Genomic DNA, 16,797 nt, shown 5'->3' on the forward strand with positions numbered 1-16,797 from the left:
GTGGCTCCGCAGTAGATTAGGAAATAGGATTTTTTCCGGTGCTCTCGCGTCCGCCAGGCCGACCGCATCGATGTAATGATTGAAGCGGTTCTTATCGATTCCACTTCTCTTCGTCTGGTTTAAACGCCGGGAATACTGGGTTGGAACTCATGGTGCTTGAACGGCTGGGCTACCTGCGGAAAAAATCTCTCTGGGACTACGACGCTAGTGATATCAGCTCTGGAGAGGTTTTTGCTACCTCTCTTTCTCTCTGGGTTACCACGTTGGCTGCTAGCCGTTGGAGGTGTCTTGATTCGCGCAAAAAGTGGGCGTTAGTGACTTCCTACAGCGCTGTGCTGTGTTTCCTACTGACTCGAATTTCAAATGACACCCGTTTGAATTTCGCGCCAATTGCAGAGCGGCTGCGGCTCGCAGCGCTTCACTTTCCCGTAGCGGGGCTAACAAGCGGCCACAGATGCTTCTAACTTTTGAATCAGACCGCTTTCTCTGGCTGCGGATCAGCGCGTTTTGCTCTTTTTGATCGCTTCGTTTTGTTGGCTGACCGCTCTCTGGCTGCGGATCAGCGTTTCCCTTATCGCCAGCCGATCGCTCTCTGGGCTGCGGATCGGTGGCTAGTGACTCAGCGGTTGCAAGGTGCTTCTGGTAGCCATCCCATCCTCGTCGCCAGTGTTAAGTTTGAGCAATGAGAGGCTGACCAGAGCATGAGTGCAACAATACTTTATTTTACAATAAAGGGCTGACCGTGCTTGCCAAACCAGGAACTGGCTCGCAGCAATCAGCAACTGGTTGGGTCCCGCAGCCTGCTTTTATAGCTGGCTGCTGGGGAGGACCAACCAATGGGAATGGGGGAAATAACGCCCACGTAAGTGAGTGGACCTGAGTGAGAACTCCTTGAGTCCTCAGGACATAACAGTGTATATGTTCAAATATATCTTCTTGTGAAATATCCCAGAAAATTAAAAATAAAACAATAAGGAAGAGGAATTTAGTTCAGTTCAACTAAATTGTCTAAAATGGCAGGATTTTCCCCAAACCTGCTTTTTGATTGTGCTGGTTACATTTAAACGTAAGATGCATGCCTTGCTAGTAAAAATCTGTAAGGTATGTGAGAAAAACCCATGAGAAACGGGGCTAGTAAATGCTTCCCAGGGAATGGTTAGATAAGAGAAGGCATAGTCCACAGCTACATAATTGGCAGAGAAAGAGATTAGGAAAAACCTTTCCAACCTTCTTTGGCTCTTAAGGAGAGTGCAGGAGATCTGTACTTTTAGGCTTGCAAGATTTTGTTAGCGTAACCTTTCAGTGCTACAAGTAGAATGAGCTTATCTGGTTATGTTTCCTATCTGAAAAGGCTGACAAAGTCTCAACAGAATATTAATCCTTTTATTCATGAAGGTCTTTCATTTGTCTTCTAGAGAACAAACCAAGGACCCCTCCGGGGGTGTGATTCAACTGGTGTAACAACCAGTTTGGTGAGTGTGCACTTTTCACATGCACATGTACTTTGCTTGTGCATGCACCAAATGTGCGCTCTGCGCACGTGCTCCTCATTTAAAAAAGCTCTCTTACCTTCTACTGCAACCCCTGTGAAGAAAACACTTTGCTGCGCGAATCAGCTGTGCTCTAAAACCAGGAAATAAAGCACTGGAAAGAGCAGGGGTGGGCAGGTGGGTCCTCATATGTGAACTGGTTTGGAGCCAGCTGATCAGTGGAACAAGGGTTCCCCTGAACCAGTCCAAACTGGGAGAATCCCACCCCTGGACTCCTCCAGAACCACATACCAGTAGACTGAATCAGGTTTTGATTCAGATACTGTTCTCTCAAAGTGTGGGCATAAAATTAGAGTTGTACAACACTGCAATGTTTTATTTTACAAAACACTGCTTTGACCCAAATCGTGAAATAGCACCAAAAACACAGACAAATGAAGGAGTTTACTTCTAAGGGGAGTGTTAAGCTGAGTTTGTTTTGCCTTGCTACATCACTTCAATTGAAACGTCTGTTGTGTATCTACATGTATGCACAGAAGATTAGTTAAAGCACATCAAGTATTTACTTAAATATGGTGAAATAGTTTCATTGTGTTGCTTTGACAAAAACAGCCACATTATTTTGTGCAACTGGATCCTCAGCTTGCGAAGTAGATACTTGTGTTAAGCATTGATTTGTTACTGTTAGATTGAAAAAAATATAAATAGGTGCTTTCTAGTTGTTTTATCCAAGAAATGGGGTGATCTTTGCAGAAAAGTCCAACTGTTATGTATATGGTAACACTCCCTTTCCCTAAGTTTATAGAAACCAGTACAGGAATCTTTGTGTTATATGCCTTTAAGCATATTCTCTTTCTTCCTTTGGGTTTTTTCAAATCAAATTTGTATAAATGTTTCAAATTATTCAGTTGTGGAGGATGAAGACAACCTGAACTGAGGTATCATAATCATAAACAAATAAGAGGTTCAAATTCACCCAGATGGCTATATACTTAAGGGAGGATGAGAATTTAGATTTCTCTCTCTTAGTCTGGTTCCTTTAACTACTACAGCAAACAGGCTCACAGAAATTAATACCTGTGGTGAATTATAGGCAAATAATTTGAGTGGTCTTTGGAGAAGGAGAAGAGATAATACAAAGGAACACTGGTGCTTTTCAATTAACTGGTTTGAAATAGCTATGATGAACAGTATCTAGGGCAGGGGTGTCAAAACTGTGCAGACTACACCCACCTCAGCTCCATGAAGGGAAAAAAACCATCACAAAATGTGATGTGACAGCAATGTGACACTGCGAGTTTGACACCTGTGATCTAGGGAGAAGTTTATTGTAGCCCTTAAACCAATCAGGTAGGTAAGATCATTCTTAGGGGCCCTAAAGATTTAGGGTGGAAAAATACTTAAACTAAGGTCACCCATCTCTTTCTCATCTTATTTATTATTTATTTATTTAGAATATGGCAAATGTTAATGTCCAGTCCACCCAGCCATTCAAGGACAGGGTGGTCTATGTCTATGTTGAAAAAAAATCAGTCATTGGGCCAGTGTAAACTCTTGATGGGCATTTGGACACAATGTGATGGATATTTTGTCGAGGTGCACCACAGTCACACTGAGGGGTAGAGACAAGACCCCACTTAAACGATGAGTCCTGGCAGATACCATGTTGGGTACGGATCCTGTTCAGAGTTGACCAATGTTGGCAAGGAAGGTCAAAACCTGGCCCCTTTTATGTGGGGTCATCTATGTAACTGCCTGTATCTGGGCGTTCAGCAGCCCATTTGGCTTTCCACATTTGATATACTGAGTAGGTAGATCAAATGAAAAGCCCATTTGGCTTTAAAGCCCATTTAAACTCACCAGCACCCCAGCAGTTCAAATGGAAAGCCCATTTGGTACTGGGGGCCATGTACCACCACAGTTACAGCACAGCTACGTATGTCATAATAAAGAACATAGAGAATGCTTTTCCACTGTCAACCTCCATAAAAAACATTACACATGAAATTGTTTCTTTCTCATCTAAAGTTCTGTGATTGAGATACCACTGACGGTATGATTTGTGGGCAGTTCCTGAGTCAACTGACTTTAAAAAATAATCTTCCCACCTTATGTCAGATTTTGGGGATGATATCAAGTCAGAGCATAGACATTTTCATTTTAAAATATCTAAGCTATAGACTAATTCATCACTATATTTGATATCAGCTTACAAATCTGTTCATACCTGAAGAGCAGATAAGTAATGGTTCTTCTCAGACTGTAGCAGCTAATTGGCTGTCATAATCAATAATGCCTAGATAAATGGAAAACAAATTTTATCTGACCTAAACTAGCTTTTTACTTTGTTGAAATGGTAAGATTTATTTCTATGATGTTTTTCCAACAGCTCTTGTGTTGAACAAGATTATAAAGCACAGAAGTTGATTGCTACCAGCAAAAGTACATTTAAATCTGTAGGCACAAATGCTCCTTTTCATCCTTTTATTTTTGTATACATTCTTCTGATGTAAAGGTGGAAGTAATTGTTAGAAAATCAGTTTCAACAACACTGTTTTGGATGTAATCAAAGGTTTCCCATTTAAAGAGAAACCTATCTTATTTATGGCACACATCAACCAATCATATATCATTCTTAGTATTCTTATAATGTTACAGAAAGTGAAGGGAAGATTATTTGGCATACAGCATAAATGCCATAAATGAATGATGTTCATACTTTTTACATTTATTGCAACAGTACCAAATTCTGAAGCAATGGAACATCCATATATCCTCACAAGAAGGAAGAGAGTCATGGCTGCAGGATTCAATTGTTTATTGTAAATAATAATACAATTCTAACTTCATCCAAGTATACAGTTTAAACCAGATTAGATTCAAACTATTTCACACCACCACCCCAAACTCTTCCTACAAAAGGTGTTTCATCCAACAGTTAGATGCACTAGAATGAAAATAATTTTGATAAAAATTCTAGAAACATAATTATCTATTTCATTTATTTCAATAATGCAGCAATAGAATGTTACTCTATAAATTTATTTGACACAGTATGTTTATATATGTGGAAGCTACAGATGGAAATGATCAATGATATCACATAGCTGGAGACTCATCCTTAAAACTTTTTCCTGGCTATAGACTTGTAGAATAAGTAATTTCTAAAATTCTTGATTAATAAATTCTTGATATTCATTCAAAAAGAATATTTCTCAGCTGAATGTTGAGGTCTGTTGTTGATGTCCATCAATGAAGCAAGAAGTTAGACTAAAAAAAAAGAGAGAAAGATCTAGTACAATAAATGCTATGTTTATAAATGACAGGCACTTATATTCAATACTGAGAGTAAGAGGATGTTAAATCTTAACTAATTTAGCCTTCAAAAGCCTCCTGAACAAGGTTTGAGAGCCTACCAAGCACAATTAAGCAGGAATTCTACACTTGAAAAAGTTCACATTTAATTTCATAATTAGAAAATGCTATCCTTTACTATATTTGTACCAATGTAGATTTGCAGTGCAATATCTACAAATAATAAATATAATACATTGTTCTAAAACAAAAAGAAAGAAGAATGATATTAAGATGCTGTCTTCCTCTATTCCATTTGAAACTATAGTGTTAAAACCAAGTCAACACTAGTTGAAGGAAATTATATCTTTCCTTCCTGATTAAACACATTGGGGATGAACTGATGTCTTAGTTGGGAATTTGGGAATTATAGTTCAATATATGAATTGAGGAAGATGTTATTCAGCCACAAACCATAGATATAATCGAACCATAGATCTATTGTAAAGAACAGTTAGATTGTTATCATGGCTAATGTTGGTTTTTGACAACAAATATTATTGACTTCAGAAAATAATGGCAACATTTAATGCAATCAATAAAGGAAGATAGTACCTTTTTGCCATTAGTAAGAATTTGATCTTTCCTTGCCATTGAGAAGGGAAAAATCCTACTGTTTCTTCCATTAGTTTCCTTCTATCTTCAGAATGCTTTGAGCATTCTGAGTCTAGAACCTTCATGAGCTAGCTGATCACTGACTAGGGTTAGCATGTCCCTCCTTAACACAATAGAAGAAGCTTATGGACTATAGTACCTGGTTGGATGCATCTTCTTCCACATGCCCCTTCACAACATTTTTTCTGTCCTTCACATTGGATATCATGATCACATTTATTAGGAGGATTAGCCATCATACATCTTATTTTAACATATGGGCAACGTCCAGGTTTCTCTATAACAGAGAAAACACACAATGAAAAACAAATGTATCATTTTTATGACCTTAGCAGCCAAGGGCCAATGTACAACTTTCCCCCCTTAACATAGTATTTCTCAATCTCTGCCACTTTAACATGTGTGGCCTTCAACTCCCAGATTTCCTCAGTCAGCTCTGGGTTACTCCCAGTTCAACTGTGGGAGTTGAAGGGCATATATCTTAAAAGTAGCTAAAATCGAGCTAAAATCGTAGCTAAAAGAGTTTAAAGATGGGTGGGGAGTAGCCTGCAAATAATATAGTTTGCAAATCTGTATAATATATCAAACAAAACATAAGGTGGTCAAATATTGAATTTTTCCACATCCTATTATATCATCTCTGATCTTTGACTATAGAAATAATATTTTAAAAAATGAAAGTGTAGTAAAATCCTTTTTTTTGCCATACTATATATTATAACAGCACTGGGTAATATAGAGTGCATTGTCAGATTGAAAATTTAATAATGTCTGACTTTTCCTCCAAATCAGTAGAGTTAGATGGAGTTGCAGTCCAACAGTCTCTGTGATGCCACATACCTGGGTTCTTTCTGGCACAGAATTTACATTCAGGTATTTTGAGTTCATCTTGAACCTTAATAACTCTAATAATTAATAAATCTAATAAATACAGTCAATATTCAAAGGTGATACCTATTGGGTATTGGCAGATCTTGAAACAATTGCGATAACAGCACTTTAAGATTCCAGGGCAGTCATAGTCAATCTCACATGCATGTTTTCCTGGTTTAATGCATCGAGTTATAGGTGGGGGACAAGTCCCAATTTTGTCTGAAAAAAAACACACACCCAAAAATGTTAATACTCAGGGACTGTACCTGACAGCAATGTTTAAATGAGACATTTGCCTGTTAGATGGATGGGTAGACAGAAGAAATAAATGAAATGGAGGATTCAGAAGACATTTTATTATAAGATTAGTTTGTGTAACTTGGATTCATTTGTGGGGGACAACTTTAAGTGCTTGCACTTTATGCTGTTGATTGAAAGATGAAATTTTGCTATTAAAGAAAGGCAAAACAGAAACAAAAAAAGTCTGTCATCTAAAACTAAATATTGTGACTCCACCTCTTCCATTATGTATTAATTTTCCTCATAAATGTATTCATTTCCTCCAGTGGAGCACAGCATTAATCAGTACATGGCTTTCACCTGCTGTCTGCTATGTTTCTAACCATAGAATTAAATTTCATTAGTATATGTGCTGTTGAAGCAAGCACAAGATTGTATTAAGAACAGCATGATGGAAGAAGCAATCATAACCAAACTTTATGTTTGGTCAAACATCTACACAACTCATAAGCCAGGTTCCTGTTAAATATCCATATAAAACCTCTAGGAAAGGTCCTCTGCTGACATGCAAGGAAGATGGTAGCTTTTGTGGTCCGCTGGCAACCTGCGGAGATGGCAGCAGAGTCGGACAGTGGGGAAGAGCATGGGCCAGTCAGGGAGTCTGGGGAAATTTGTTAATTTGACATTTTAGTTGTTGGCAGCAATTCAAAGGAGATAAAGATGGGTGCTTATCTTGAGACACTGTTTGGGACTTATTACAGTCTGGGAATAAACATAATTCCCAGCGGTGAAATAAAAAGAGAGTTGTTTGGAGTAAGTGTATACTTAATTATGGTCTCAGGAAGCCTGGGTCAGAACAGGTACTCAGACATGCTTCTTAATACCACACCAATCAAGTGACACTCATTTTTTTGATGAATGGTATATAATGGCCTGGATGAGGAAGAACAGGTTTCCACTCAGCTCAGGCAAGACTGATTACTGTGGGCATTAATCCGCCTTGCCCTAAGGTGGTCACAGCTGCCACCAACTCCTTAGACGGAAGTCATGAATCTAGAGAACCTTCAAATTGCGTATTGGTTGTGTTTTTGATAATTTGTTTGGGCTGGCCAGTACTAAAGATGTCAAATCTCCAGATCTCTTTTGGAGTAGGGCAGCCCCTTGCAGAGTAGATTGTAGTAGACTACTTGGGAATTGACCAAGGAATAAGTGCCTCCTGATATCTCTTGCAACCTGTATGTCAATTGTTTCCTTTCTAGATCAGGAGATGCTGATCACAGTCACTTATTCTTGCCCTTGAAGAGCATCTGGATCCAGGTAAAGTAGTTTGATCAGTTATGGGAATATCTCACTATGCTCTTGATATCTCTGCTCTTCTGCACAGGCTTCCAGTGTTCTTCCAAGTGCAATCCAAGAGCATGAGATCAGATTATTTGTGGAATGATCTTGTTTTTATTTTTATTTTAACCTGGTTCACTAGGCTCAACCAGAAGCATGCTCCATGTTCCATTTATAAGGGAATGTCACCTGATGGAAGCAGGAAATGGACTTTTTCTGTTGCAGCACTTGCCCTCTGGAATACCAGAGTCCCTAAGATCTGGTTGGCCCCAACTCTGCTAGTATTCCAGAAAGCCTTAAGACAAAGCTGTTTTCTCATGCATGGGAATCAGGAGGTTAAGGATGCCCATGGGAAACTTGTTATGGATGTAACCATTATCTTTTTGGCTGTCATTGTATGTATATTACAATGATTACGTCTTTTAAAACTTCTTTTAATTCTGTCAGCCACCTAGAATCACTATTTGCAAGATAATCGATCATACAAATGCACTTAAATAAATAAACACAATCACAGGTCAATCAGACCTTGGTTTGTAGAGGAGCCATAAAAAGTTGAATTACAGTTGGGAGAGGAGAAAAGTGGAATGGAGTACAATGGAGTTGGGAGTGCTAGAATGAAATATCGGAGAATTAGAAATGGGCCGAGGTTAGGGCTGCCAAATGTCAAAGCATCAAAAAGTCCTCCTTTGTGTCCTTATGTTCTTTGTCTGGCCAGTATAGGCTTAAAAATAAAATATCATCCTGCTTTTTAAGCATCTAACAAGGCATTTCTTCTTGAGCAGTTTTTCTCCATGATGTAGTGCTTTCCTAATAAGCAAGGTAAAGTTAAAGGTTCCCCTCGCACTTACGTGCTAGTTGTTTCCAGCTCTAGAGGCGGTGCTCATATTTGTTGCAAAACTGAAGAGCCAGCACTGTCCAAAGACATCTCCGTGATCATGTGCTGGAATGACTAAATGCTGAAGGTGTGTGGAATGCTGTTACCTTCCCACCAAAGTAGTCCCTATTTTTCAACTTGCATTTTTACATGCTTTTGAACTGCTAGGTTGGCAGAAACTGGGACAAGTAATGGGAGCTCGCTCCATTATGCAGTGCTTGGGATTCGAACCACAGAACTGCTGACCTTTCTGATCATCTTAGCCACTGAGCACCACATCCCTATCCCTAATAAGTATTAATTGCAAGTTAACCAGCTTTGCTTGTGATCCTAACTAGTTGATTAGTACCCTCCCATTGGTTTGCTGCCTCAAATGACAAGGCCTTAATGTTATACCTTAACTGGTTTTGCCTTTAACTGGTTCTACCACATTCCTAAGGCTAGAAAATCAGTTTTTCTGATACTGGAAAAATAATTTCATTTACCAGTAGGCCTTCTTTTTTGTTTCTCACTATAATTTTTGTTGCAGATTCTAAGGAAGTTAAATAATTAGTATGTCCTCCTTTTCAATTGCTCACGTCCTTCTTTGCCTGTTCAGCTACCTGGCAACTCTATTTCAGGCAGAATAAATAATTTCTAGATTATTTATGATTACTATGGAAGACGATGTCCTTTTAACCTAACCCTTAAAAATGTTCCCTAACCAGAAAATATATTTAGAAACTGAGCAAAGGATACTCCAAAAAGAATCCAAACATATCAATGACAATGAAATTCTGGATAAAATGGGATGAAATGGAAGTAGAAAGGGTATTTTAGAGAAGGGCATTATAGACTAACTGAAACCGAACACTCCTTACCACAACTTTGTTAAGAAGTGTAATTTAAGTAGAAAACAAATAACTAAAGTTAGTTTCTTTAGAACTTACCTTTTGGAGGAATGCTAGAAGCAGATGGCAACTGTGTACACAGGGTCAGGCATCCCACAAGGAGGAAAGCACATGTGATCTTCATAATGTATTCAGAGACTAGGTCCAAATGTTTAAAATTGAACCAGGTTTATATTCAAGTTTCTAAAGGGGAGGGATTGATTCATAAAAGGAAAGAATCATACTTCATCTTTGTCAGAAATACGTCCTTCAATCTCTTATTTTTACTTCACCTATATCCCATTTATTTTTGAAGAATTGATATCTGATCTATGACCTAAATCAGTCAAAAATATGGCCAGTACCCTATTATTAAATAGTGTTAATTATGGGTTTGAGAACAGGAATCAAGTGCCTTTTAGATACCTGGCCTTTGACAATCACTGCATTGTCTAAGTGCCTTAACTATTAATGGTTATTCCCAGTTAGACCATGGATAGCACAGATGATAGTATCTCCTGTAGAAAGACCTTGCCTTATCCTTCAACATACTTCAGAACCTTGCAAAATCAGAAGACCAAATATATGCATGAAACAGAATGATTCCATAAAGTTTTGTGTTTCATTTATTTTATTCATTAATTTTGAGATTTGTCCTAACATTTTTTCTAGTACACTATCCTATTAAGATTGTGTAGCATGTATATAAATAAACTAGATAGAAAAATTTTCTTCAAATGAATAAAATTAAGCGTATGTTAATTTGCTTGGTAGAAAAATTATTTTAGCTTTGTGGCTACAATGAATTTTATTTGTTTGCATTATTTATATTTTAACTGAGTCAGAATCATAGTATTGGAAAAAGCTTTCTAGACTTCTGAGTACAATATATGAGTCAATACAGTAATCCAAATTAATTTTTGTCCTCTTTCTTTATAAAAAAAAATACTTAAAATACTAACAATAGCTAAAATCAACCTGTTCCCCAAACTAGAATAACTCCTTAGTACAATAATTCAATTTAAATTGGCTACCCAGACTTTCCTTGAACTTATCTAGCTTCTCCATTTGTAATTTGTTAGAAATTTTCTTGATGGTCAAGCAGAATTTTCTTTTCTATGACTTAAAATGATTTTTACATTTGATCTTTTACGTTTGATCTTTTAAGATCAGCCATGTGCAGTCAAGAAATAAGCAATCAAGAAACACACCATAGGTTAGCATTCAGTAAAGCAGTCATGAAGGCTTGGAAAAAATAGTTAAATTCTATTATGGTCTATACCTACAAAGACCAGAATCATGCAAATCATGCATTCCTTGTGATACTCTATGGAAGTGAAAGTTGAACTTTAAAGAAACAGGTCTTTGGATTTGAGAAGATTCATGAGAATGTCATGGACAGCCAAGAAAACAAACAAATGATCATTGAATAAATCAACCCAGAATTCTCAGTCAAAGCCCAGATGACCAGGTTCATTTGGAAAAATTATAGAAGATCCAGTGCTCTGGAAAAAGCTTCAGTGCTGGGAAAGATGGAAGGAAAGAGAAGAGGATAACCAGCAACAAGCAACAGCAATTACAGTGGCAATGGAGGCCCTATTGGAACATCTGAAAGAACAGGTTAGGAATAGATAACCATCAAAAATGTAGATATATGGTTACTAGGAGTTGAAAATCACTTGATGGTAATCACTTTGCTTCTGTAAAGTAATAGAGAACAGTCTTGATCTTCTACATATGTGACATTCCTTTAAGCATTTTCAAATGCCCTTGTCTTTGTGTCTGACCACCAGGGGTGGTATTCAGCAGGTTCTGACCAATTCTGGAGAACCGGTAGCGGAAAATTTGACTAGTTCAGAGAACTGACAAATACCACCTCTGACTGGAGATTTTACAGTATCCTTCCCCTGCCACGCCCACCAAGCCACGCCCACAAAACCAGTAGTAAAAAAATCCCACCACTGCTAACCACGTATTGTTCTTTATACTTGTTCTGATCATAGTTACACATAGTTAGGTGTTATGTTATTGGTTCTACATCTCTGCCTAAAAACTGTGTTTACCAGAGAACAATAGCTTATTCCCTCCCATATTTACTGCCTGTTTTATCAGGCCTTGAAGATAAGACCATAAGCAGTTCAACCTGAAGTTCCATGAGCTTAGTAACAACATTTATAATGAGATTAAAGGTCTTGAATAATAGTGTCAACGTTTATCTAATGATCACATCCTGCCTTTAAAAGGCATAACGATATTTAAATGAATGCTTAATAATTTTGCTAGGTGTCCTTGAAAACACTGTAACTCAAACTTAATTAGCATTTTTTTTTCTAGAGAGGATAAAGAACAATTTAGTGTTTCAGCAAGCAAGGAAGAATAATTAGAGTCAAATAATGATTTAGAGAGCAGAGACAATCCTACACCAGCATAGCTGTCTTGTGAAATATTATTAAAGTCAAAATTAATTTAATTGTAGGTAGCAAATAAATTGGCACATGGTTACAAAATTTTATGACTAGTTCTATGAATATGAATCCACTTATATTGTCAAGCATTCGCCTTTCTTTCTCTTAACCTCACACACTGTTCAATGAGACTTCTTTCTCTGTTTTGCCTTAGGCACCAAATAGAGAGCAGCATGAATCTTTCAGAAAAGTTATGAGCACACAATAACCCAAAGGCTACAAAGCTTTATTAAAAAAGGAATGTTCTTTGCCCTCGTCTCATTCCTCCTTTCATTCAACAGGCTCTTGTGACTCTCTAGAGTTGACCAACTACCTATCTCAAAAACAGACAGAGCAGCTCCATTTAAATCCCTTGTTTTAAGTCTTTTATAGTGTAGCTATTTGCTGGGCTAATTGCTTGGCACAACCTTGATTTTCATGGTGTCTCTTTAAATCTAGCACCCTCACTGTTCTGGGATCTGTTTTTCTAATCTCAGGAGGTTGGTTACGCCACCTATCTGATATGAGTGTCTTTGTCAGTTCCAGATAATGGCTTCTTGGTCTCTCTTTTATAGACATGAGCTCTAACAGTTGTGTGACTCTTAACTTCTTTTAAATGTCACATTTGTTGATGCATTAAACTTCAAATTCCTGAATATATGCAGGTGTATTAGAGTCATCCTATCTTGGTGGCAGCATTGACAACACTAGTTTAGCTTATTTTTCCCTGGGAAAAGTGCAGTTTCTCAGTTCCAACATTTTATGATTTATGGTAGCATGTAAGCTGAAGAATTCTGGGAGTTGAAATCCACACATTTTAAAGTTGCCAAGTTTGAAAAACACTGCTTTGTATACACATGCACTAGTCGGTAATCAGTTTATTACTAATAGAGAATTGGTTAAAGAGAACTTTATTGGTCAATAATTCCATAGACCCAGAAGATCTTTAATTTGGAATAAAAAGCAAAATAATATTTTGGTCAGTTATTGATCTTTGTGTATCTATAAATTTATGGAGGTAATATAGGCTGAATCTACTTATTGCCTGCTTCATGTGATCCCTGCAAAGACCCATTAGCTTCTTCAGCATATACAGCCCAGATCAGTTTAGGACAAGTTGATGTAAATTTATCTCTCTATTGACAGGCTTGTTACCTTGGTCACCAGGGAAGAGAGCCATGACCAGGTTATTAGATCTTTTCTGTTATCATCATTGACCTCTGTAATGTTTTTCCACTCTTAAGATAAAAGACCCTTTTTTGTAACACTTTTGACTACTATCTCCTCATTCTAACTTTCCAGTGATACTTAACAATGTTTTAACATTTTCTTTTAAATGTACAAGATGCTTTTATTGGTAATTTTTCATACCATTGTTTTATTTTGCCTTGTATTTTAAATTATTGTGGTTTGCAATGGTTTTGGATCAATGAATATATTCATGGTGGATGTGTTATGCATGTATGCATATGCATACGTGTTGATTTATTTCATTCCTATCTCACTTTTCCTTTGGTAATTCAAATATAGTTCCAATATATATAGGTGTGTGCAGGGGTGTTTATACATACATACATGTACATTATCATTTCTTTCTGCACAACAGCCTTTTGAAGTAGATTATCCTGTTAGCATCAAGTAAACATCACTTCTGTTTGAATCTAGTCCACCACTTTAAGTACTACAACATGTTGATTATTTTTTGAAGATGCCAATCAACAAATCATCCAAAAGGATTTTCCTTCTGCAGATGAGATGACTGCAAGGATGTGCGTGGGTGAAGCACTGTTGATGTTAGATATCCTTCAGAGTAGCAGGTCATTATCCTAAAAGGAAAAAACAAGGCATCTGTTGAATTAAAGGCTATCATTACACTCTAGAAATATAGGTTGGAAACTAGTCTAAATTGATTGGGTGGGTTATGCAGTTTGCAAAATCTGTTTGAAAGGTATGGTTTTTATTTCTAATCTGTAACACTGAATAGCAAAAACTGTCCACAGGGAGAATACGCTTCAGATTGCCTCTTTTAAAACTTGTCAATTTATGGGACTTAGGAGATATTACTTTTTGGTGGTTGCCCTTGCTCTTCTCCCAAGCATTAGGGAACATTTGAATGAGAATCCCCTTTATTTGCTGGTTGCCTTTTTATGCTTTACATTTTATATTTATTGTTGTATGGTGATTTTTTTCTTTTGTGATTTATTGTTTGTTTTTTATGTTGTACACAACCCAGAATCCCATTGTTTAAACTGGGTGGCTTTATAAATCTTGAAAACAAACAAACAAACAATCAAAAAAGCAAATAAATAAATAGTGACATAACTAAAAACTAATTCTAAAACAATAAAAAGCAAAACACCTGCCTAAGAGCAGTTGAGGCTAAATATAGTAGAAATATAGTAGAACTACTAAAAATGTTACTGGTACAAGCAAAAAAAATGAGCTTTTTTCTTTTCTTTTTAAAAACCTTTGAAGAATGAAAGAGTTTTGAAAAGATGAAGGATCTTTTCAGACCTGGTTGTGACATGGACACATCCAGGTTGTTTTCCTGGGAACAATATGGAAGTGATTTGCCATTGAGTTCTTCTAGGATGGTTTTCTAACATCTGATCAAGTCTATTCCCAAGGGTTTCTTGGTGGTATCCCATCCAAATACTAAGGACTTTGTTGCTACTTTTCCTTTTTGAGTTTATCCAAGGTGCACCTAATGCATGTGTCTCTTGAACATAGCAAATGTATTACACAAACTCAAAGGGAACAAAACTGTACAAGGTTGTGAGTCTGCTACTGGAAATACCTGCTCCACATAGCCACTTACCATGGTTTAATATGTTTTCCAGTGAATCCAGTGCTCAGATAAGATTATATTATTGATTTTTAGCAGTCCCAGTACATAAAATATGGATTATTTTTGTAACATCTTACAGTTCTGGAAAATACCTGAGAAACTAGAAAACCACAAAAGCATAAATGAAAAATTTAAATAATAACACATTTGGATTCATAACTGTGTTTATTGCAAAAGAATCTGGAATATATTACAACATAGTAGCAATAAACTTAGATTTATGTACTACTCCATAGTGTTTTACAACACTCTCTGAGCAGTTTACAATGTCAGCATATTGACCCCAACAATTTGGGTCATCATTTTACCAACCTCAGAAGGATGGAAGGCTGAGTCAACCTCAAGCCCCCTCAGGATCAAAATCCAGACTGTGGGCAGAGTTAGTCTGCAATTTTCTAAGCACTGCACCACCACATTGCACCATTTCTAATATACAAGGTCAATAATAAATTGCCCTATAAGGAAAATCCAAGATGAAGTCAGGCTAACACTGGGATACTTCTTTTTATATTTAGTTTGGTAGTAGCTAAGCTGGCATTAGCCTTAAATATGTGTTCTTCCCTGAATGTGAGAACTAATTATACATCTTTAGGTGTAATAGCATTTGAAATCATATCACTCCAAAATATGATTGGCCCTACTTTCAAATACTTTCAAAGGAACAATTCAAATGACTCATTATTTCAAAAAAAAATCCTTTGGGATGGACCACATTTTTTTGCTATCAGGTATATTGTCCATGTTGAATTTCATAGTCCTGACTCTTATACTAATGGTTTAGGGCTCTAAGATTTTATTGTACTTATTTAATACTCAATTTTAAATGTAAGCAATCTCAAGAACCCTTGTCAAAATGAAAAGACAGGTTGTAAATACTTTAAAATATATTTCTTAATTAGAAATATATCAATTGCTTCATTTTTGCAGTATTGTGCCATAATCAATAACAGTGACTCTGCTGATCAAGATTATATGAATAATATGAATGTGAATTACTCATTTGTCAATGCAGGCATAAGACAAAGATTAACACCTAATCCCAAGCTTCCTTGGAGTGATTATGTGCATAGTGGCTATTTATGCTCATGGAATTAATGAGAATTCACAAGAAACATTACTGGTAAGGAAAAACTCACACAAATCAGAATGCCTGATAGGTCATAAACTATGATGCCCATGATAGGCTTTAGAAGTATGATGTTCAAACATCATGTCTTGTTGTCATAGTGTAAAGCTAATAAAAAGTACCCTTCTGAACCAATAGTTATACACCATTGTATACCATTATGTCTCTTCTACTCCAATTAGAATTGCACTTTGGAAATTCCTATTTTCAGGCTCATTTTCCTTTGTAGGAATAGTCTATGTCTTTCATGTATAGATCAGTCCTAGTATCATTGGCAAAATCTTGTCTTTCTCATATCTTATAATACCATAATCTCAGTGCACACCGTACCGTATACTGGTGGAAGACACTCTCTTCCACATATCCCTTCACAACACTTCAGGTTACCACCACATTCGAAGTCATAATCACAGTCATTGGGTGGATTGAGCATCCGACATTTTTCACGAATGAATGGACACAATCCTGGTTTCTCTACAGTACAATACAGGGGGAAAAAAGATGCAACATTGAACACAAGGTCGCATGTTAATGCTTCTTGAATTCAACTTGAGTGCTAAAACCTGTGCCAGAAGTATTCCATCTTGAAGCTTTCCTCACATAAACCACAAAACCTTCAACCTTAAGAGCAGATTATTTTGGACTGTAATTGGAGTCCCCAAAACTCCTCATCAATGGAACGTACATTCATGTTGAATGCCAATTTCATAATGAAGATAACAT

This window comes from Pseudonaja textilis, chromosome 3 (genome assembly GCF_049901715.1).
Source record: "Pseudonaja textilis isolate UNSWEBS1 chromosome 3, rPseTex1.2, whole genome shotgun sequence".
NCBI classification, from domain to species: domain Eukaryota; kingdom Metazoa; phylum Chordata; class Lepidosauria; order Squamata; family Elapidae; genus Pseudonaja; species Pseudonaja textilis.